This window comes from Schistocerca americana, chromosome 3 (genome assembly GCF_021461395.2).
Source record: "Schistocerca americana isolate TAMUIC-IGC-003095 chromosome 3, iqSchAmer2.1, whole genome shotgun sequence".
In the NCBI taxonomy this organism is placed as follows: Eukaryota; Metazoa; Arthropoda; class Insecta; order Orthoptera; family Acrididae; genus Schistocerca; species Schistocerca americana.
Genome location: NC_060121.1, coordinates 114282586 through 114307030, shown reverse-complemented (window position 1 = coordinate 114307030; position 24445 = coordinate 114282586).

The following is a 24445-nucleotide window of genomic DNA, read 5'->3' as shown; positions in this document are numbered from 1 at the left end:
GCTAATAAATATTGAAAAGTCCGGTAAAATTCCAAGGGGAGGCCATCAGGACCCGGAGACTTGTTGACAGCACCTTTTCGAAAGGCGTCGATCACTTCTTCTTCTGTAATTTCTTCCATCAAGGCCGCTTCCATTGCCGGGGTGACGGTGCCGTAAATCGTCTGAGAGACGTCCTCCAGTGCTGTCGGATCAGGGGTCTGAGCGGAATAGAGTTGGGAATAATGATTGTAGAACGCTGTGTTTATGTCTTGTTGCGTGGTGAGGCGATGACCGTCCTCCGTGTCGATGAAGCGTATCAGCGCTCGTTGGCGTCGTTTACGTTCACGAAGGACGTGGAACATTGACGGGCGTTCGCTCGGTATCCGATCCTGCGTCCTCGAGCGGATGACTACCCCCTCTAGGTGGCGTCGCATATGAGCGAGGATCTGAGCCTTAGCACGGTGGACCGCCGTTTGTCGTTCCGGAGACGGCGCCATAGCATCGCAGTCGCGCAGGACCCGGAAGTAAAAGTCGAGTGTATGTCTTCGCCAGGTAGCGTGGTCACGACCGTAGGTTATCAACGTTCGCCTCAGTGCCGGTTTGGCGCAGTCCAACCACCAGCGGATCGTTGTGGGATATGCACGGAGGCGATTTTCACACGAATGCCACGTATCCTCAACGGCTTGGCGGCAATCCGGGTACGACAGGTGAGCGATGTTTAATTTCCACGGGCTGCGGCTTCTCCACACTTGTTGCCGCCGCAGGGTGACGGCACAAATGTAAGCTGAGTGGTCCGAGAAAGCTGCAGGCCACAGTTCCGCATCCTGTGTTCCAGCGGCGAGAGAGCGTGAGACATAAATCCGATCGATACGACTGGAAGAGTGACTTGTGAAGTGCGTGAATCCCGGTCGGTGGCCGTGAAGATGTTCCCAAGTGTCCACCATCTGCAGGTCTCGAATTAGCGTCCCGAGTTCCGGGCACGGATTATGTCGTGGGAGTTGATCTCTGGGCGCCAGTACGCAATTGTAGTCACCTCCAAACACCAGATGGTCGTGGCGGCCTTGGAAGAGCGGGGCGACGTCTTCCGCAAAGAATCGTGAACGTTCGCGACGTTTGTCCGTCCCGGAAGGTGCGTAGATATTGATAAGGCGGACCCCCAGTACTGTGAGTGCCATTCCTCTTGCCCCAGGCAGAAACAGGATATCGTCCGCCACTATCCCTTCCCGAAGAAGTACAGCGACACCGCTGCCTGTTGGGGAAGCTGGAGAGACGCAAGCATCGTAACCGTACATGCCTGGGAAGTCGTCGACGTACACTTCCTGGAGAAGGGCTATGTCGATGGAAGCAGAGTTCAACATATCCTGAAGCAAGGATAACTTAGCGCGCGTCCGTATAGTGTTAATGTTTATAGTTGCAACGCGATAAGTTTGAGGTCTATCCACAGCATCCGTGTTGGCCATCAATACCCTGGTAAGGCTGTCTCGTCACTGTAACTGACGGCGGGAAAGGATCAACACTGGTGGGGTAAATTTCCCCCCGTGTCGTCCGACACGATGGGCAAGGAGTGTTCCTCACAGTCGTCCACCCAGTCGCCGTGAAACACCATCGGCTGTTGGTGGCTGTTAGTGGCTGCTGCGGCACTCGGCGCTGACTCCATCGGCTCTGCTGGCTGGGAATCGGCAGCGGATGTCTGCTTGTGATCCTGCTGTGCTGTGGGGTCTGAGGGGCTGAAGCCGTCACCACGGCGATCTGTTGAGTTTGAAGTTAGAGCGGCCTCTGTACCGCCGGTACCGTCGTCGGAATTTCCATAGTCCATGTCAGACGATCGCTGCAAACACTCGTCCGATGGAGCACGCCGCCGTCTCTTGTGTTTTCGCGGGGAACGCTGTTTACGGACGTGTGTTTCAGTATCTGAATGTGGGTGGATTTCGTCAGCTGCTCCGGTGTCTGGAAGAAAAGCCGCTGTCGGCACAACCCGTGGGTCAATGTCCATTCTGGCATCCACGCCTTCTTGCAAGGTCGATCGGTGATTATCTTCAGGTGGGGGCGCCGTTGTAGAGGCCGGATCCTGTACTGCAGAAGCCATTTTGGTCTCTCCATCGGGGGCGGCTATCGGACTACTGTCGTCAGCATCGGAAAGAGTTGCTGCCCGTGTAACTTCGGCGTAATTGAGAGGAAGGGTCGTCACCGTAGGAGGAGTCATAGATTCACCTGTCGGGATTTGAGTAAGCCGTCGTCGGAGACAATCCGACCGGACGTGCCCTTCTTGGCCACAACCAGAACAAGTGCGTGGCTGACCGTCATACATAATGATCGCCCTACATCCGCCGATGACAAGATATGACGGAACATGTTTGGTCAGTTCAATTTTAATCTGTCGTACCCCGTTAAGAACGGGGAACGTTGTAAAGGTGGTCCATTTTTCGGCCATATGGCTGATCACTCTGCCGTAGGGCTGGAAAGCCGCGGTGACTACGTCCGGTATTACTTCGAAAGGGAGTTCGAAGACGCGTATCGTACGGAGGCCAAGCCCCGCGTGATCGATAGAGACCGCCCCAATATGGCCATCAGAATGTTTGAATTTAAGATCGTTCGCATGTGCGCTCACGATTCTGTTGCACACCTCGTCACTTACTAGCTTGACGTAGACAACACTGCTCGTGATAGAGAGATGGATACCAATTATGTCTCGCGGGTCAATTTTAACGTCGTCACGTAGAAAACGTTCCACTTCAAAAGCTCGCGGTCGTGCATGATCGGTTTGAAAACTGATCTTGATGGTGGTTTGTCTGTATGAATGTGCCATGTTGCGTCGGTAGTGATGGACTCTAAACTAGTGGCGACGAAGTAGTAAACAACTACGGGCACTCGCGACCGCGCGGACGGGACGTAAACAAGACGTCCTCGCCGCAGCGCTGCGGAAAGCAGACTGAACAAAATTTAGGCAGTGGCGGGGATCGAATCCGGGACCGAAGACGTTTTGACCATGAATCAAAGACGCTACCCCTAGACCACGGATCACACCGTGTATTCTTCAGCCTAGTGTCTGAGTAACGTCATTCCTATTTTGTTGTCAATACGCAGCGTCAAGTATGTCTTTTGAAAGTTGGCTGTATCGCCTGCACGAGTAACAACAAACATTAACCACACTAACTTTCATTATTGTTCTAGTATTTTTTCAGCCTTTAGCGAAGTGACTGCTAAAGCAAAGAAACAGGGTCAGTATCAATATCCCTACAACAGGAAATTGTTTGGGTGGCAGAAACACTTGCGTCTTTGTTCGGTTGTTCAGAACAGGCAACATTAACTTCCAGCAGGGTGGAAACGCGGGTATCAGCTGTGGTGGGGACAGGCACTAGGCGTATAGCCATGAGACTCAGAACACCCACACCTGATGTGCTGCGCTCCAAACTGTAGATGACGTAATCTCCATTTCTCTCTCACATGTTCCGCCGAAAGACTTTATTCATTACGGTTGGCTGCGTCAATACCCAAGACATATTCTCTGCGTATTACAACTGTAGAATCTTGATTAGTTTGTTTCGTGAATCTTAGAGTGCTTAACAACCGATCGGCACTTACACAAATGTGTTGGCTCACATATACGTTTTTGCTTCCACTGTTCGTTCTTTATATTTTCTGATACCCATTTTCATTGTCTTTTACAATGTCTTTTTGAAATTTTAATCATTCTAAGAGTTCGTGAGACTTTCATGGTGTTATCACGTAGTCGCTCATTGCGTGCCCTTAAGTTTCGATCACTTGAATATTTACCTAGTGCTTCAATGCCCCATTGTGTTTAGGTACATCTCAGTATAGATTAATTTTAAATTGCATCACCCCGGTTCCCGGAAATCCTGAAGACAGACGTTGACTGTGGAGATTATATCAGAGACACAGTCCCTTGGACTGTTCAGAGACGTCACTAAACCCGCCAAAGATGTAAATAACAATGCATGAGCAGCCCCTATTATACGGAAAGGGTCAGACAGCCGATCAGTTCCAGTCATTCCACCAAGAAGGAGGCATACGGATCGTGTTGTCTGTATTTCAACTATGCCTAGACGGTCAAAACCGCGGTTCAATAGCGTTACTCCGTGCGAAGAAGGGCTCTCAACAAATGAAGTGTCCAGGCGTCTCGGAGTGAAGCAAAGCGATGTTGTTCGGATATGGGGGAGATACAGAGAGATAAAGAGAGACATGCCTCGCTCAGGCCGCCCAAGAACTACTACAACAGTGGATGACCGCTACCTACGGATTATGGCTCGGAGGAACCCTGACAGCAACGCCACCATGTTGAATTATGCTTTTCGTGCAGCCACAGGACGTCGTGTTACGACTCAAACTGTGCGCAATAGACTGCATGATGCGCAACTTCACTCCCGACGTCCTTGGTGACGTCCATCTTAGCAACCACGACACCATGCAGCACGGTACAGATGGGTCCAACAACATGCCGAATGGACCGCTCAGGACTGGCATCACGTTCTCTTCATCGATGAGTGTCGCATATGCCTTCAACCAAGCGTCGGAGACGTGTTTGGAGGCAACCCGGTCAGGCTGAACGTCTTAGGCGCACTGTCCAGCGAGTGCAGCAAGGTGGAGGTTCCCTGCTGTTTTGGGATGGCATTATGTGGGGCTGACGTCCGCCGCTGGTGGTTGTGACAGCGGCTGTACGATACGTGAATGCCATCCTCCGAACGATAGTCCAACCATATCGGCAGCATATTAGAGAGGCATTCGTCTTCATGGACGACAATTTGCCCCTCCCCCCCTCCCCCCAAATCGCGCACATCTTGTGAATGACTTCATTCAGGATAACGATATCGTTCGACTAGAGTGGCCAGCATGTTCTCCAGACATGATCCCTATAGAACATGCCTGGGATAGATTGAAAAGGGCTGTTTACGGACGACGTGAACCACCAACCTCTCTGAGGGATCTACACCGAATCGCCGTTGAGGAGTGGGACAATCTGGACCAGCAGTGCCTTGATGAACTTGTGGATAGTATGCCACGATGAGTACAGGCATGCATCAGTGCAAGAAGACTTACTACTGCGTATTAGAGGTACCGGTGCGTACAGAAATCTGTAGCACCACCTCTAAAGGTATCGCTGTATGGTGGTACAACATGAAACGTGTGGTTTTCATGAGCAATAAAAAGGGCGGAAATGATGTTTATGTTGATCTCTATTCCGATTTTTTGTACAGGTTCCGGAACTCTCGGAACCTAGGTGATGCAAAACTTTTTTTGATGTATGTATAATAGCTGAAACTTCTGGCATAGGCTATTCCGCACACCTGGAATATGAATGTTTGTAAAGTGTGTCTCTGTGTAGTAAAAACTGAACTGCTACCAAGAGCAACTAGTTAAAGCCACGCACTATCAAAAAACGCAAATGAAAACAAATTTTTCCTAGCTACTACTGTTCAAACATTAAATAATAGCTATTAATTCATCAAGAAATTGTCCAAAAATTGAATAATATGTTTGCTTTCAGCTTGTAGCTCCAAGCAGTGCAGATGACGATATTCGCTCAGATATGTAATCACTGAATTCGAAAAAATAATTAAACTAATACTTTCTTGAACAATAGTACTGAATGTAATGTCAGATTAATATTGTAACTAGAAAGCTCCTACCTGTCATGTATTCTGCAATATATCTCAGTAAACTGTCACGGTACGTTTAGAACACAGCGATCATCCATAACAGCAGGTGACGACTTAACTTTCTCCACCTGAAGCCCAGTGTCATGCGAATAAATAATATTAATTGCTAGTGGCTGACAACTGCAGAACGTGACTAACTCAGTTAACTGTTTATATCACTTTAGAAGATTTACATGCCACGTTCAGCTTCCAGAGGTGTGCTCAATATAGCAGTGTGCCATATTGGAAAGCTCACATGGACTCTCAAGAGGTGAATACAAGATAAGCATCACGATATAAGGAACGAAAAGACGTACTTACGATACATTACTTTCAGCAACATTCGTTTACGGTCCCGGGGACGACGAAAAGTTTGAACCTATGACACGATCGATTGAAAAGACAATGTTTGCTCCTATTATCAGCTTCCATTTAATAAAAACTGAGCAATGTATGAGATCCCATTTTGTTACACGGGAAGATATCCTGGCGAGTCTAATTGTGGAGTGATCGCAGGTTCACTGACTACGCTTCTGCAATAACCTATTCATTAACCTAACGGTCACCACGGCAAGTGATTGAGGATATCTCGCCCGATTTCTTCGCTATTGTAGAAACTCTAAACCAGCTCAAGTCAACACCAGACAAAGCCAGCCTTGATTTCAGAACCGCGAAGACTTAGCCGATGGTCAAAATCGATCTCGCAAAATGTGATAACCCTCAGTGGGCACAAAAGGAGATTCCTTCAGGAGCAAGCTCGACTAATCAGAGTTGACTATAGAAGAACCATGCAAAGGATTCCAACGATAATGTCACTAATTATGAAAACTAAAACTACACAGAGCAAAAAATAAAAGTGTAAATGAACGGGCAACTTTAACGTTTTCTCTTACGGTGTAAAAGGTAAGTTTGTCGATAACTGAGTATGCGAGATGTGAGGAAGCTGCACAGGGAGACTCTGTTGCGCAAAATAACTGTTGATTCATTTCATGATACGATTTCGGAGCTAGAAGAAGAGCTGTTAAGGCATATAAGTTACGTGCCTCGGTCAGTAGCAGGGGTAGTGTCGATTTTCAACAATCAAGTTCCATTCAACAAATACAGTCACTAAAGCTCCAGTTTCGTGTGCTTCTCGTTGGTGTCTCTGTACGGGATGACTCGTAATACTTTTTGATCATAGCTTCAAAACAAGAAATTTCAGTGACATTTGAAAATACGAGCTGAACTGCCGGAATTGGTTATGACCTTAATACACTGTTTAATTTTGGTTTTTTGGAGTAGGTTGTTGTAGAGTTTCCAAATTTAGTCAGCCGTGTGAACCACTCCAGTGTTGATATTCACGATCAATAAGATCGTACAAAGGAACTCATACAATGTTGGCTATGGTGCTTTATCTTTTCATCAGGTGTATTAAAAGTAAGTCAGTCTTTTCTCTGGTATTGTTCCTTGCAGCAGGATACCATACCCCGTGAAACTTTCGTCACTGGTAGCAACCGCTGACATCTTGGAGTTATAAACGACACTCTGAGTTCGAATGTAACAAATTTCCCTGAGACGCAAAAGCTTATGTTGAGAAATCAACACGGATTTAGAAACAGCCGCTCGTGTGAAACTCAGCTCGCTGTTTTCTCACGTTATAAAATGTTCAAATGTGTGTGAAATCTTATGGGACTTAACTGCTAAGATCATCAGTCCCTAAGCTTACACACTGCTTAACCTAAATTATCCCAAGGACAAACACACACACCCATGCCCGAGGGAGGACTCGAACCTCCGCCGGGACCAGCCGCATCTCACGTTATACAAGGTGATTCAAAAAGAATACCACAACTTTAGGAATTTAAAACTCTGCAACGACAAAAGGCAGAGCTAAGCACTATCTGTCGGCGAATTAAGGGAGCTATAAAGTTTCATTTAGTTGTACATTTGTTCGTTTGAGGCGCTGTTGACTAGGCGTCAGCGTCAGTTGATGCTAAGATGGCGACCGCTCAACAGAAAGCTTTTTGTGTTATTGAGTACGGCAGAAGTGAATCGACGACAGTTGTTCAGCGTGCATTTCGAACGAAGTATGGTGTTAAACCTCCTGATAGGTGGTGTATTAAACGTTGGTATAAACAGTTTACAGAGAATGGGTGTTTGTGCAAAGGGAAAAGTTCTGGACGGCCGAGAACGAGTGATGAAAATGTAGCACGCATCCAGCAAGCATTTGTTCGCAGCCCAGGAAAATCGACTCGCAGAGCTAGCAGAGAGCTGCAAATTCCACAATCAACTGTATGGAGAGTCCTACGAAAAAGGTTAGTTATGAAACCTGAACGTCAACTACCCGAGGCGATGGATCGGCCGCCAGGCAGCCCGTGACAGAGCACTTCATCACTGGCCTCCAAGAAGCCCTGATCTTACCCCCTGCGATTTTTTCTTATGGGGTATGTTAAGGATATGGTGTTTCGGCCACCTCTCCCAGCCGCCACTGATGATTTGAAACGAGAAATAACAGCAGCTATCCAAACTGTTACGCCTGTATGCTACAGAGAGTGTGGAACGAGTTGGAGTATCGGGTTGATATTGCTCGAGTGTCTGGAGGGGGCCATATTGAACATCTCTGAACTTGTTTTTGAGTGAAAAAAAACCTTTTTAAATACTCTTTGTAATGATGTATAACAGAAGGTTATATTATGTTTCTTTCATTAAGTACACATTTTTAAAGTTGTGGTACTCTTTTTGAATCACCCTGTATCTTGCACATGGTTCAAATGGCTCTGCGCACTACGGGACTTAATAACTGAGGTCATCAGTCCCCTAGAACGTAGAACTACTTAAGCCTAACTAACCTAAGGACATCACACACATCCATGCCCAACGCAAGATTCGAATCTGCGACCGTAGCGGTCGCGCGGTTCCAGACTGAAGCGCCTAGAACCGCTCGGCCACACCGGCCGGCTTCTTGCGCATGGATGAAGGGCAATAGGCACATTTCAGATTCCTAGATTTCCGAAATCATCTGACACAGCGCCCCAGTACGGAACATCAATGAATGTCCAAGTACACGTATTGGGTTCCCAGGTATGTGAGTGGCTCGAAGACTTGTTAAGTAATAGAATACAGCACGTTTACCTCGACAGCGAGTGTCGATCAGAGATAAGGGTTCCGTCAACGCGCGCCCCAGGAAAGTGTGGTAATACCGCTATTGTTCTGTATACACAGTACATAGATGACCACGGAGAGTGAGCAGCAATCGGCGGCTGTTTGCTGATGATACTGTGCTGTACGGGAAGGTGGCGTCCTTGCTTGACTGCTCAACGGTACTAGGTGACATGAACACTGTTGGCGTGGCGAATGGAAGCTTTTCTAAATGTAGAAAAAAGTAAGTTAATGCAACGAGTAGGAAAAACAATCCTGCAACATAACATTACGGCATTAGCTGCGTACTGCTCGACATCGTCACGTCGATTAAATATTAATGGTAAGCGATATGAAATCGTATTACATTATGTGATCAAAAGTATCCGGACACCTGGCTGAAAATGACTTACAACTTCGTGGCGTCCTCCATCGGCAATGCTGGAATTCAATATGGTGTTGCCCCCCGCTTAGCCTTGATGTCAGCTTCCCCTCTCGCAGGCATACGTTCAGTCTTGTGCTGGAAGGTTTCTTGGGGAATGGCGACCCATTCTTCACGGAGTGCTGCTCTGAGGAGAGGTATCGATGGCGGTCAGTGGGGCCTGGCACGAAGTGGTCGTTCCAAAACATCCCAAAGGTGTTCTACAGGATTCAGGTCAGGACTCCGTGCAGGCCAGTTCATTACAGGGATGTTATTGTCGTGTAACCCTCCGCCACAGCCCGTGCTGAAAGATGCAGTCACCATCGCCGAATTGTTGTTCAGTAGCGGGCAGCAATAAGGTGCTTAAAACATCAATGTAGGCCTCTGCTGTGATAGCGCCACGCAAAACAACAAGGGGTGCAAGCCCCATCCATGAAAAATACGACCACACCATAACACGACCGCCTCTGAATTTTACTTCTTCACTCCACACAACGTTTCACCACTGTTAAGTCGTCCAGTGTTTACGCTCCTTACACCAAGCGAGGCGTCGTTTAGCATTTAACGGCGTGATGTGTGGCTTATGAGCAGCCCCTCGAACATGAAATCCTAGTTTTCTCACCTCCCGCCCAACTCTCATAGAACTTGCAGTGGGACCTGATGCAAGAGTTCCTGTTAGATGGTTTGGATACATGTCTGCCTATTACACTTTACGACACTCTTCAACTGTCGGTGGTCTCTGTCAGTGAACAGACGAGGTCGGCCTCTACGCTTTTGTGCTGTACGTGTCCCTTCACGTTTCCACTTCACTATCACATCGGAAACACTGGACCTAGGGACGTTTTGGAGTGTGGAAATCTCGCGTAGAGACGTATAACACAAGTGACACCCAATCACCTGACCACGTTCGAAGTCCGTGAGTTCTGCGGAGCGCCCCATTCCGCTCCCTCACGATGTCTAATGACTACTGTGATCGCTCTAGATCCAGTATGATAAAGAAATGCCCGCTCGGTTAGCCGCGAGGTCTAACGCACTGCTTTCGGGGCGGAAAGGCGTGCCGGTCCCCCGCACGAATCCACCCGACGGATTAGTGTCAAGGTCCGGTGTGCCGGCCAGCCTGTGGATGGTTCTCAAAGGGGTTTTCCATCTGCCTCGGCGAATGCGGGCTGGTTCCCCTTATTCCGCCTCGGTTACACTATGTCGGCGATTGCTGCGCAAACACTTTCTCGACGTACGCGTACACCATAATTACTCTACCACGCAAATATTGGGGCTACACTCGTCTGGTGTGAGACGTTCCCGTGGTGGGCAGGGGGAGAGGGGGGGGGGGGGGGAGTGTCCACTTGGGCCGAACTGTACTATAACCCCGGTGTGGGCCGGCGGTGGGGTGAGTGGACGGCTGTAGCCTGTTGTGGGGTTGTGTACCACTGAAGGCTACGGCGGGAACGAAGCCTCTCCGTCAATTTTAGGACCGCAGTTCCATACAATACAATACAGTGATAGAGAAATAACGAATAAATGAAACCACCTGTTGCGAAACAGACTCGAAAGTTGTGAGCTGTACAATGCAAAGACAAACGCAAATGCTAAACGCGACATCGCTAGAGGCGCGCCGAGCTGAAGTTGGGCACGAGTCAGTAACTCTGCAACAACGAGCCAGGAGTACCTGCCGTGTGTTTACCCAGAGAACGATTCTCCAAGCGAACTCCAACTGACTCTCTCCCTCACACTCCTCACAATTACCGTAGGAGGGGGGGATGAAATTTGCAAGGCTTGCCACAGTGACAACCGAAAATCTCCGTATCTCTTCCTGTGTGCAGTGACAGACTGCAGTCTTTTCTCATCCAGCTTTTATTGTATTCTATGCTACCAAACTAACGTCGGCAGAATACCAGCCTCGCCTGATGATTAGCGAAAAGATACCTGGTGCATAAATACGTCTCGCTTCCCAAGCTGTTCAAAGAGACGTAGCGGTGCCTCTGATTTTCTGCTCCCGTCCTCAGTACGAGCTATGAGCTTTGTTCAGATGTCTCAGGACCTCACATGGCTCGCATAGCTTTAAAAGGCGCTTTTGTTAAACTATGACTTGAGAAATACTCAAAGTGGCTTACTCGCACGACCGCTGCCCGTGATAATTTCGGGTTGGACACCTCTCGGAATTCCGTTTTTGTCAACCAACTGCCGGCACCCCGCCTAGTAACATTCCCAGAACCGAGGAAAACACGATCTAATATGCCAGAATTCACAGGCACTGCTTTTCTATTCAGAAAGTTTACGGAACACGGCATAAAATGATTATATCTTCTGTCGCTTAGTGTACAGACTCACATTAGGAGGATATGGTAACAAGTGTCGCAGGCATAAATAAACAGCTGAAAGAGTTGAAAGCAAATAACTGTCCACGTCCAGATGCAATCCTAATTCGGTTTTGCAAAGAGTACTCTACAGCACTGACCCCATACTTAGCTTGCAGCTGTCGCGGATCTCTCGCCCAGCGCGAAGTCACAAGCGACTCGAAACAAGCGCAGGTGGTTCCTGTATAAAAGAAGGATGAAGAAAACGGACCAGAAAAAGTACATACCAATATTGTTAATATAGGTTTGCTGCAGAATTCTTGAAGATATACATCGGTTCGAACATAGAAAATTTTGTCGAGAAAGAAAAGCTTGCCGCGCGGAGGTGCCGCGCGGGCTGAGGCGCTATGACACGGATTGCGCCGCCCCTCCCGCCGGAGTTTTGAGTCCCCCATAGGGCATGGGTGTTTGTGTCGTTCTTAGCATAAGTTAGTTTAACTAGTGCGTAAGTCTAGGGACCGATGAGCCCAGCAGAATTCACACGCATCTGAACATTTGGAAAAGCTCCTGTCCGCAAATCAACACGGTGCTAGAAAGCATCGGTCGAGCGGATCTCAGCTTGCCCTTTGCTGACATGAGATCCTGCGAGTCATGAATTAAGGACAACAGGTGGATTGCATGTTCCTAGATTTTCATAAAACATTCGACATGGTACCTTACTGTGTACTAACGCAGGTACAAGCATACGGAATAGGTTCCCAGGTATGTGAGTGGCTCGAAGACCTCTAAAGTATCAGAGCCCAGTACGGTGTCCTCGTCCGCGAGTGTTCATTAGAGACTTGCGTATCGTCAGAAGTGCCCCAGGGACGTGTGATAGGACAGGTGGTATTCGCTATATATATATAAATGATCTGGCAGACAGGGTAAGCAGCAATCTGTGGTTTTGTGGGAATGTGTCGTCATTGAGTTATTTCAGGAGGATGCAAGATGACGTAGACAAAATTTAAAGTTAGTGCGATGAATGGCAGCTAGCTCTAAATCTAGGAAAATATGAAGTAATGCAGATTACTAGAAAAAACAAACCTATAAATTGTGAATACAGTATTCGTAGTGTGCTGCTTGACACAGCCGCGTCGATTAAATACCTGGGCTAACGTTGGGAAGTAATATGAAATTGAAAGAGCATGTTAAGGACTGTAATAGGGAAAGCAAACGTTCAACATAGGTGTATTGGGAGAATTTCACGCAAGTGTGGTTCATCTGTAAATGAGACCGCATGTAGCACACTAATGTGACCTATTGATAAACACTATTCGAGTTTTTGGGATCTTAGATTTGTAACCGGTGATAGATTTATTACCGATGGGTTCGAAGAACGCGTAGGTATTACAGAGGTGCTACGGGAACTCAAATGGCAATCACCCGAAGGAAGGCAATGTTCTTTTCTAGGAGCTGACTGCAGAACGATCCTATTACCGCCAAAATACATTTTGCTAAGGCCCCTGAAGATAAGATTACAGAGATTAGGGGTGAGAAGGAGGCACATAGACAGACGTTTTTCCCTCGTTCTATTTGCGAGTGGAACAGAAAAGGAAATGAGTAGTGCTACAGAACTAGTGTCAACACATATTTGCGAGTGGAGTAGGAAAGGAAATGACAACACATTAAAACTACACTTCTGGCCATTAAAATTGCTACACCACGAAGATGACATCCTACAGACGCGAAATTTAACCGACAGGAAGAAGATGCTGTGATAAGCAAATGATTAGCTTTTCACAGCATTCACACAAGGTTGGCGACAGTGGCGACACCTACAGCGTGCTGACATGAGGAAAGTTTCCAACCGATTTCTCATACACAAACAGCAGTTGACCGGCGTTGCCTGGTGAAACGTTGTTGTGATGCCTCGTGTAAGGAGGAGAAATGCGTACCATTACGTTTCCGACTTTGATAAAGTTCGGATTGTAGCCTATTGCGATTGCGAATTATCGTATCGCGACATTGCTGCTCGCGTCGGTCGAGATCCAATGACTATTACCAGAATACGGAATCGGTGGGTTCACGAGGGTAATACGGAACGCCGTGGTGGATCCCAACGGCCTCGTATCACTAGCAGTCGAGACGACAGGCATCTTATCCGCATGGCTGTAACGGATCGTGCAGCCACGTCTCGATCCATTGAGTCAACAGATGGGGACGTTCGCAAGACAACAACCATCTGCACGAACATTTCGACGACGTTTGCAGCAGCTCGGAGACCACGGCTGCGATTACCCTTGACGCTGCATCACAGACAGGAGCGCCGGCGATGGTGTACTCAACGACGAAGCTGGGTGCACGAACGGTAAAACGTCATTTTGTCGGATGAATCCAGGTTCTGTTTAGAGCATCATGATGGTCGCATCTGTGTCTCGCGACATCGCTGTCAACGCACATTGGAAGCGGGTATTCGTCGTCGCCATACTGGCGTATCACCTGGCGTGATGGTATGGGGTGCCATTGGTTACACGTCTCGGTAACCACTTGTTCGCATTGACGGCACTGTTGAACAGTGGACGTTACATTTCAGATGTGTTACGACCCGTGCCTCTACCCTTCATTCGATCCCTGCGAAACCCTACATTTCAGCAGGATAATGCGCGACCGCATGTTGCAGGTCCTGTACGGGCCGTTCTGGATACAGAAAATGTTCGACTGCTGCCCTGGCCATCACATTCTCCAGATCTCTCACCAATTGAAAACGTCTGGTCAATGGTGGCCGAGCAACTGTCTCGTCACAATAAGCCAGTCACTAGTCTTGATGAACTGCGGTATCGTGTTGAAGCTGCATGGGCAGCTGTACCTGTACACGCCATCCAAGCTCTGTTTCACTCAATGTCCAGGCGTATAAAGGCCGTTATTACGACCAGAGGTGGTTGTTCTGGGTACTGATTTCTCAGGATGTATGCACCCAAATTGCGTGAAAATGTAATCACATGTCAGTTCTAGTATAATTACTTGTCGAATGAATACCCGTTTATAATCTGCATTTCTTCTTGGTGTAGCAATTTCAATGGCCAGTAGTGTAGATGCAGATGTCATTCTGTGAATTAATTGCAAGGTTGTCTTACGAAGGCTTGCAGTGTGGAGTGTGTACCAGCCTGGACGCAGCTGCGGCTCGCACGGCTAGCTACAGCAGCAGGCAGCAAGTCTGCCCTGGGCGTATGAATGCATGCATGCAGCGTACGTGAGCGGCGACAGGGCGTGGGTGGCACCGCCGCCCCCACCGCCCCCACCGCCCCCACCGCCCCCTCACTGGCAGCTCGTGATGGAGGAAGCGGCCAAGGCCCGCCACGCCACAGCGCGGGCCGCAGGCTGCATGCAGATCCAGCGCGCGCTTCCTGCTCGCCGTGAATATCCTGTCTGTCTGCCCGCCCGCCATTCACTCGCCGCACGGCTCTGCTGAATGGAAATGCAAAACTCGACGACAGCGCAGCCTTGTGTTGAGCTCCACACGGAGACGGAAAATACGCGGTATGGAAAGAGCTTATGTATGGCATTATTGAGAATATCTACAAAAATAAAATGTTATTTGAAAACCCCAAAACAAAGCACTACAACACAGTAGTGAAACTAGATAGCGTAAAGCTAGTTAATTATTAGTACTGCGAGCTTGAAAAATTGGAAGTACCAGAAATAAGAATTGTATGAAAAATATTAAGTCTCTCAAAACTTTACAATTTTGGAAATTAAGAATTATTTATGAAAATTATTAAAACATAGTAAACACATTAGACACAGTTAGGATTGGAAAATTGCCATTATTTGGACACAATGCAAGTTCTCGATTATCCAGCTAGGGGTTATTCGGATTGCGGCTTATCTGTGCAGTGTTTGGCGATATTGAGAAAATTAGCTATTCTTTAGTATTCAGTTATAATCAGAACGATTATTTTCGTTTAGAATTCATTATTACGCATGTGATTCATGTCTTATGACCGAAAGACGACGCCTGGGCAATATCACTGTCAGGGACCCCTGAAAAACGTACCCGTTTTTTCCTGTTTCAGCTTCAGGTAAATATATTGACTCCAACCTTGTAACATCTCCGCGGCTGATGTGCTGCCTGTATGTTTTCCTAGCCTGTTTCGTTACGTTATCTATCGATCATTTTCAGTCCGTTGATCGAGGCGACTAAGGCAGAACTAACGTAGTTTTTTTTTTTTTTTTTAATTTGTGATAAGTTCCTATTGGACCAAACTGCTGATGTCATCTGTCCCTAGGCTTGCACACTACTTATTCTAACTTAAACTAACTTACGCTAAGGACAACACACACCCACACCCATGCCCGAGGGAGGACTCGAACATCCTACGGGGGGAGCCGCGCAGACCGTGGCAAGGTGGTGCCCTAGACCTCGCAGCTACTAGGCGCGACACAGTGCGTTTTCAGTTATGACCTGCAGCAAGTCTCGTAAAAACAATAAAAAGCAGTTTCCTGTACTTTGCACTATCCGTATTTTGCGATTACCCGAGCATTAACACGGATAATCGCCGTCTCTCTGATTTAATTGATGACAATAGACTAACCAATGGGATCTCAACATATCTTCGGGGGTGGGGAGTGGGTGGGGGAAGTTAGTGAAGACTTGGAACGAAACAACATAAGAGAAGAAGAAATACTGGAAAGAGAAAGAGTTAACAGTGAAGGTTTAAAAAATTGCAAGTTTTCAGAGAAGAAAGTGAAAGAAAATAGCCGCGAAGTGATCTGAAGAAAGCGGAAGAAAACAATGGAGATGTAATGGAAGAAAAGGAAGGTACAATGAAAGAGGAGAAATTGAAATTGAAATGTGCTCTCTAGAAGAACAGAACGAATAAAGAAAAGGAAAGGAGAAAATGATGTATACACGACACTACGAAAGTGAGATGCTGTATTTTCATTACGAAAGTGGAAGGAAGTCTGAGAATTCTTCAGCAAGCAAAGGAGATGTGTGGTTGATTATCACTAGCAGAGACAGGAAAGCAAATCCACTGATCAGGAAACGGCCTGGAGTACTGGACGTGACTGAGGCTGCAATAAAAATGAAATGGAGTTAGGCGGGACATGCAGCGAGCCGAACACATGGTACACGGTCGGAGAAAGTTCTTTGCTGCCCTCACAGACTTGAGAAAACACCGAAGCGAATACCGAGTGCAATGTGGGTGTGACTTCTTACAGAAAACACACAAGAGCAATGCGCAAGCGCATCTGTGAAGTTCGGAGTAAGTGGGGAGTTAATAAGAGGCGTTTCTCCATATGGACGTCAAATGCCTGCTGTTCCCGATAACGCTGAAGGCGAAATGTTTTCAGTAGCTGGTGATTCACACCTTAGAAAATCACGTTTTTTCGCCATCAGCTGCTATGAAGAAACTTTCATTCCTGCTACTTTCGGTTATCACAAATCAACATTGCTCCTAGGAAACATAAAAGAATAAAAGAGCAGATCTTTTAAGAAAATATGTGGAAGACAAAAGTTCTGTAACCTTGTAACATCGACTAGTGTACTTACAGGCAGCTTTTCAGTCAGAGTATTGGTGTGCAGACACACACACACACACACACACACACACACACACACACACACACACACACACACACACACACATGACGTTCAACCATATTCTACACGCAGACTGACTATTCTCCTTTTTGTTGTTCGTCTTCTTTATATTACGGACTAGACTCTTCAGCCTAGTCCTCTTCCGAAATTCTTTATATTTCTTCTTAGGTATCAAAATTCTTTTCTTCCTATATGATGTATAATCCACAGGTGTCTTTTATACTTCATTGTTTGTATGCATTCGACCCAGTTTTCTGGAAACTTGTTTGTATGCTCCTGGACTGCCATTACTTCTAGTCCCTACCGTATCATCTTATAAGTTCTGTTCTAGTAATTATCGTTCTTTTTAGAATCTTCATTTCGGCACTCTGTAATCTACTTGAGGTATTTCTTTTTTCATCCATATTCTTTGAGCGTATAACAGCAGTAAATCTTTATTCTAGTGTTTCGCGTGTTTCGTTCTTTAATTTGTTATCTGTACTGCCACACTTATGTTCAGATCTGCCAGGTTTGTTTCAAGATCGTTACTCTTTGAAGGCGACATTCTTCTCATAGCCTGCAATACGAGGGTCGACAAGAAAATAATGCCTTCCTTTCTTTTTCAGAGGTTACTCATTCCACACAAGGAAAATAATGTTTCATTTGTACATCCTGTCTTTTCACCCAATCTCCTTCCAGTTTCATGGCCTTCCTCTAGCGACACATAAGGGAGTGTATACCCTGTCGGCACTAAACCTTGTTCTGGTCACGAAGCCATTTCTTCACTCCGCAAATCACCTTCTCGTCGCCCTTAAAATATCTTCATAAATGCTGTACACTCAAGGCCCAAGTGGGTGGAAGCACGAGGGAGACAAATGGTTCAAATGGCTCTGAGCACTATGGGACTTAACATTTGAGGTCATCAGTCCCCTAGAACTTAGAACTACTTAAACCTAACTAACCTAAGGACATCACACACATCCATGCCCGAGGCAGGATTCAAACCTGCGACCGTAGCAGTCGCCTGGCGCCGGACTGAAGCGCCTAGAACCGCTCGGCCACCGGGGCCGGCCAGTGAGGAAGACAGGTCAGGGCTGTAGCGAGGGTGGTGCAATACTGGACCAACCCCGTTTCGTGACGTGTTCAGAAGACGTCAGACTTGCGTCAAGCCGAGCCTTATCATGTTGAATCAAAATATACTCTGGGTTGTTAATGGCACAGAAGCGATGGAAATGCTGCTTGAGTGTGGATAAAGTGTTCACACGTGCCTCCAAATTATTGGTTTTATCCCACATCCTTACGGTCCCAAAACGCAGTCATTGTGATCTTTCCGAACAAAGCAAATGCTTTGAATTTTTTCTTGTGCGCAGAGTGAGAATGACGCCATTCCATTGAATGTTCTTTTGTTTCGGGCTCAAAATGATGAAGCCAGGTTTTCCTGTCTGTCACAACAGGGGACAAGAAGGCCTCCCCCTCAGCTTCATAACGTTGTAACAACTCGTAACAAATTTTTTCTGTGAGAATTGTGTTCCACCGTAAGACAAGGCGGAACCTCTCTTGCACACACTTCTGAGTATCCTAGAGTGTGGACAATTGCGTCCGCACTTCCTTTGCTGATTAACAGTAGCAGCACCAACTGCCGAGTCTTAACGCGTCGATTCTCGCGAACAAGAACATCTGCACCCTGCACCATGTCAAGTGTCGCGGCCGTAGACGTTTTCCCCGCTTGCTGAAAATTATGGAGCTCTGGCGAACCGTCTTCTGATAGCCTCACCCCCACCCGTGCCCAGTGAACAACTGTACTCGTGTCGACTGCAGATGCTGCACAGAACTCACACAGTCGTTTGTGAATATTCCCGACAGTTTCTTTCTCCCTAGTGAGAAATTCAATAATCACACATTGCTTGCGACGTACATCACTTACAGATGCCATTTTAAAACTTTGTTGCAGTTACACGGTCAGAGACAATGGAAATTCGGCGTTCGCGCACTCAAGAAACTTCAAAGACTAGAAACCAAGCGTTTCGCATTCGCATCATTGTTGTCGGATGAGAAAAAAATGCGCGCTATTACTTTCTGGACGACCCCTGTATTTGTTAAATTTTCTTCTTAGTTACAAAATAGTTTTGGCCTGTGTAGCTATTTTCCAGTGTCTATTTGTTTTACAGACTTGGGAATGGCAGCGAACTTACACGAGATGCGATGGTTTACAAAAAATGTTACGTTCTTACCAATGTGTTCTCGTATGTGTAGTCCCCGGGGTCCGAACTCATGCCGGATGATTTGGGACAAGAAAATTTGAGAAATGTCTTTGTAATCTCCTAGCCGGTTTGCCAAAACTTACTGCTTCCATGTTCATTAGGAGAATACCGCGTTGTCCCCAAGCAAAGTTCTCCACTTTGTGTGCAGCCAATGGGACAGGTTGATGGGCGGGTCCTGCTACTTTACAACTAGAGCAATTTTTTTTTTTTTATGCGGCCCGCTCCACGAATTCCCATCCTGTGCCAACCTCTTCGTCTCAGAGTAGCACTTGCAACGTACGTCCTCAATTATTTGCTGGATGTATCCTAATCCCTGTCATCCTCTACAGTTTTTGCCCTCTACAGCTCCCTCTAGTACCAAAGAAGTCATTCCCTCATCTTAACAGATGTCCTATCATCCTGTCCCTTCTCCTTGTCAGTGTTTTCCACATGTTCCTTTCTTCTCTGTTTCTGCGTAGAACCTCCTCATTCCTTTCTTTATCTGTCCACCTGATTTGATGTTATGTGGTGTCATATATGGCTGTATGTATCCACGCAATTATCTTCATTTAAAAAACTAGGCAGTAAGAACATTACAACACTAGACCCCAAAAGAACAAATAGACCTGTCTCGGGAAAAGCCACGTATAACACTATTACACCGGTAATTGTACATATAGTATACATGTCATAAAAGTACGTTCTTTGCACAACTGTCTTATAATGTTACCCCTTTGAGAGCATCTGACCGTGATGTATGACTAATGGATACAGAAATTAGACTATTAGTTCTTTTCGTAAGGGTTTTCTAGTTGTCAGAATGAATCTCAGTGAAAATGGAATAATACTGAATGTTGAACCTTTCTGTATCAAGTTCATTAAGTGGTTTGTGTAATGGATTTACTGTCGCCAGCCGACCAGGACAAAGAGATGGTTACGTTTCAAAAAAGCAGAAGAAGTAAATTTGGCCTACTTTCCTGATATTCCCTAAAATAGCTTCACAAATAAATATAACATTTCAGGATATGGTTCTGAAAAAGACACAGGAATCTTTTAGCTACTACACCAACGTACATATATAGTTTTGATCTAGAAAGGCCGCGAATTTTTAATCATAAGTATGTTCTAAAAAAATTTCGGCCAGGGGGGAGGGGTACTTGTATGTTTGCATTTTGTAAAACCAATAAATTAAATACTTGAATATTCTAATAACATAGTACACACACTTAAATTTATTAAGATACTTCGTTTATACCTTTCTCTTAACAAATGATCATTCAAAAGCCAAAGGTATGGCGTAGTAGCTCTATATTGCCATTAAGTATTTTTATGCAACACTACTTCAGTATTACTGACCCACATATGCAATTTTCTTTTTATAGCTCTTTTGTACATTACTGAATTTCATTTATAACTGAAATAATTTTGTCTTTACTAAAAACTTAAACTTGCAGAAGCTCAGTATTTACATACGACAAGGTTCAGCTTTCTATCAAAACTTATTTACTCACTTTCGCTTTACTTATTACCACAAAGGGAGTAAGAATATTAATATGTTTAAAGTTATCTGAAAACATCTACTTCGTACTTCAGCAAAATTTCACCTCAGCGCTTCTATTACGTAAATCATATAGTATCGTGCACTTTAAAAGTCAGTCCGCAACAATTATTCACAGATATTTGTACAAAGATAAAATTAGTGCTTGTAGATACAGAATGAAGCACTTCAGATGTTTTCGTAACAGATTTACTCTGAATAAAATAACGGGGTTATTTTTAACACTATAATTATTCAAAAAAATTTAATTTTGAATTAATGGTTTACGCTTCTACAATTCTGATTATACAGTTCGTAACCTTCTGGCTATAGTCGTTGGGTGTGGTGGCTATACTACCCATGGTACTCAGTATAAGTTTCTTGAAGTATGGACTAATTAATTTTTCTTGGCGTCATTTTAACGTCAATAACATAGTCCAACAACTTGCACCAAAGCCCTAATCATTCAGCAGTCGTCATCCGAGGCTACCGTGCAACGGTTTCCAGGGAAGACGTACCCTGCTCCGTGCGAATGTTATCTTTGTCACTGCTGCCTATACACTGTGTCTCCTCGTTCCCGTTTGCTGTACAGCAAGCGCGCCAAAACCCCAAGTCATCTTTTACGCTTCCAACTTCCGTACACTACAAAAGCACCATTTTATACAAATGACAGTTTGCGAAATTGCATAAAATTACGTACACGAACACTTGAATTTCATTAATCCATGACAAATGTTATTTATTAAATTACACATTTCACATGTTTCTTTATATAAGTTACAAAAATACATGAGCAAAGCATTCTAACATGACATATATCGTACTTTCCATGTAGTTTTTGCACATCACAGTTATGTTACGATAAACTTTAAAAGTAAATTTTTTTGTAAAATAGATGACTGATTGAATAACAGTATTACAACATGACTCCATGTTGTAGCATTGTATTCTCTTTCGCAGACTTTCTGCTCTCATTATTACAGAGCTAGAGTGGCTATGGCACGTATATAACGAAATAACAGTTTTTCCTCGGAGGAATGAGAAATCTAGCATTAAGAAGGGATCAGCCGCCGCAGAAGCCCTGGCAGTCGCCCCCCAGGAGCTGCTCACGTCAGCAGGAAGGACAGTGCGGGAAGAAGAAGTAATGAAATAACTACGGAAATGACGTAAACAACATCTGTAATCCGCAGGTCAGTCATATGACATGTGGCGAGGATGGTGAAATATACGTCAGTACTTAGATTTATTTTGACAATCGATTTGGTCACATTCTGACCTGCCTAGTTTAACTTTCCATTCCACAATTGCTATAACTAATCAGAATCTTTAAATACTCGATTATGGTGTAACTTGAGGCATCACAATCAAGTACTTCTGCCTTTCAATGTAAACTATTCAAGACAGAAGACAAAGTGCCTGATTGCGATACTACACTTGAGCATTTCAGGATTCTGATTGTTGTTGTTGTTGCTGTTCTTGTTCTTGTTGTCTTCAGTCCGAAGACTGGTTTTTATGCTGCTCTATCCTGTGCAAGCTTCTTCATCTATGCGTAATTGGTGGAACCTTTATCCATTTGAGCCTGTTCACTGTACTCAAGCCTTGGCCTCCCTCCACAGTTTTTAACCCCACACTTCTCACCATTACCAAACTGACATTTCCTTAATACCTCGTGATGTGTCCTATCAACGGATGCCTTCTTTCAGTCAAATTATGCAATAAATTTGTTTTTCCCCCAATTTAGTATCTCCTCACTTCTTATTATATGTACCCACCCGAATCTTCAACATTCTCCTGTAGCACCCCATTTCTAAATCTTCTAGTTTCATCTTGTTTTAAATACTTACAACCGCGTTTCACTACCTTACGAGATTACACTCCAGACAAATGCCATCAGGAAATACTTCCTAATATTTGAAATTTTTTTCAAAAATTCTTTTCTTGCTGTTGACAGTATCCATTTTATATCCTGCTATTTCGGGCGTTATTAGCTATTTTGCAAAACTCATCCACTACTTTTCGTGTCTCATTTCCTAGTCTAATACCCTCAGCATTGCCTAATTTAGTTAGACAGCGTTATTATGTTAACCTAGTATTAGTTTTGTTGGTGTTCATCTTATAATCTCTTTCTATTCAGTTCAACTGCTCTTCGAAGTCCTTTACTCATTCGGACAGAATTAAGATTTCAACGACAAACCTTAAAGTTTCATTTCTTCTCCCAGAAATTTGATTCCATTTCCAAATTTCTCCTTGATTTCCTTACCGTTTGCTCAGTGCATAGATTTAATAGCATCGGGGATAGGCTACAGCTATGTGTATCTTCTCAACTACGCTTTGTTTTCAAATCTTTCCGTTTATAACTGCAGTCTGGTTTCTGCAAAAGTTGTAAATATCCTTTCTTTCCCTGTATTTTATCGCTGATAACTTCGAACGAGTGTTGTCCAGTCATCATTGTCAAAAGATTTCTCTAAATTTACAAATGCCTTAAACGTATGTTACCTTTCTTCAAACTATCTCCTAGGGTATGTTGCAAGATCAGTATTGCTTCGTGAGTTCCTACATTTTCCCGGAACTCATCCTGATCTCCCCCAATGACGGCTTCCATCATTTTTACAGTCTTCTGTAAATAATTCCAGTCAATGTTATCCAAGCACTATTTATTATAGCTGATGGTTAGGTAGTATTTGCACCTACCAGTAGCTGCATTCTTTGAAAATGGAATTATGAAACTGTTCCTGAATGCTGAGAGTATTTCGTATGTCTCGTGTACCTTGCTGACTAGGTGGGAGAACTTCTATTACTTATGGCAAGTGAGGAATCCGCAATTAAACTCGCTTTTTATGGCCAGAGTATGGTCTAAGTGTGTCGACATGAAAGTTGTAAGTTGCCTGATGCAGGCAGTTCCTAACGTACAGAGGGTGTCCCAGAAAGAATGATCAATATTTAGCGATATGATAGAATCGTTCATTCGAAGCAAAAAAGTCTAGTAAACATGAGCTCAAAACTGTATGCCTTAAGAGCTATGAGCACTTCTGCATCTCAGACACCCTGAAACAAATCTCTTCAACTGCAAGCCCTTTGATTTCCATATTTTCAGAGGTGACAAGATGGACCAAACCAAGAAAAAAGTGTCCAGTGACCATGGGCATACCTAAAAGCTATGAGGACTTGTTCATCATCGCTTGTGTGAAAGACAACTTGTGCTTCTAGCTCCAAAGGTATGCGTTTTAGAGCCAATGTTTATTAGACAATTTTTCGTTGTTTTGTTGCATACTACCTCCTCCCAAAATATGGAAAACAAAGAAGTTTCTGCAGAACAGAGCTTTTTCATAGTATCGACTGTCAGGAAGTGCTCGTGGCTCTTAAGGTACACATTTTTAGACACCATGTTTACCACACTTTTTTCCTTCAAATGATCGTCCCTGTCATATCCCTTTCCACTTTATAAGAAGGAGGGAGCAGTATATAGGTTGACTATTCCAGGACAGCACGCTCTCGGAATTTTAACAGTAAATGAGATCGCGATGAAGAAAGTCCCGCTTATGGAGCCGGCTACTGGAGCCGGGTGACTATCTTCGTGACTCTTTCGCGCTTACAGATAATAACATGTGACAAAATGCACTGCTCTTCTTTGGATCTTTCCTGT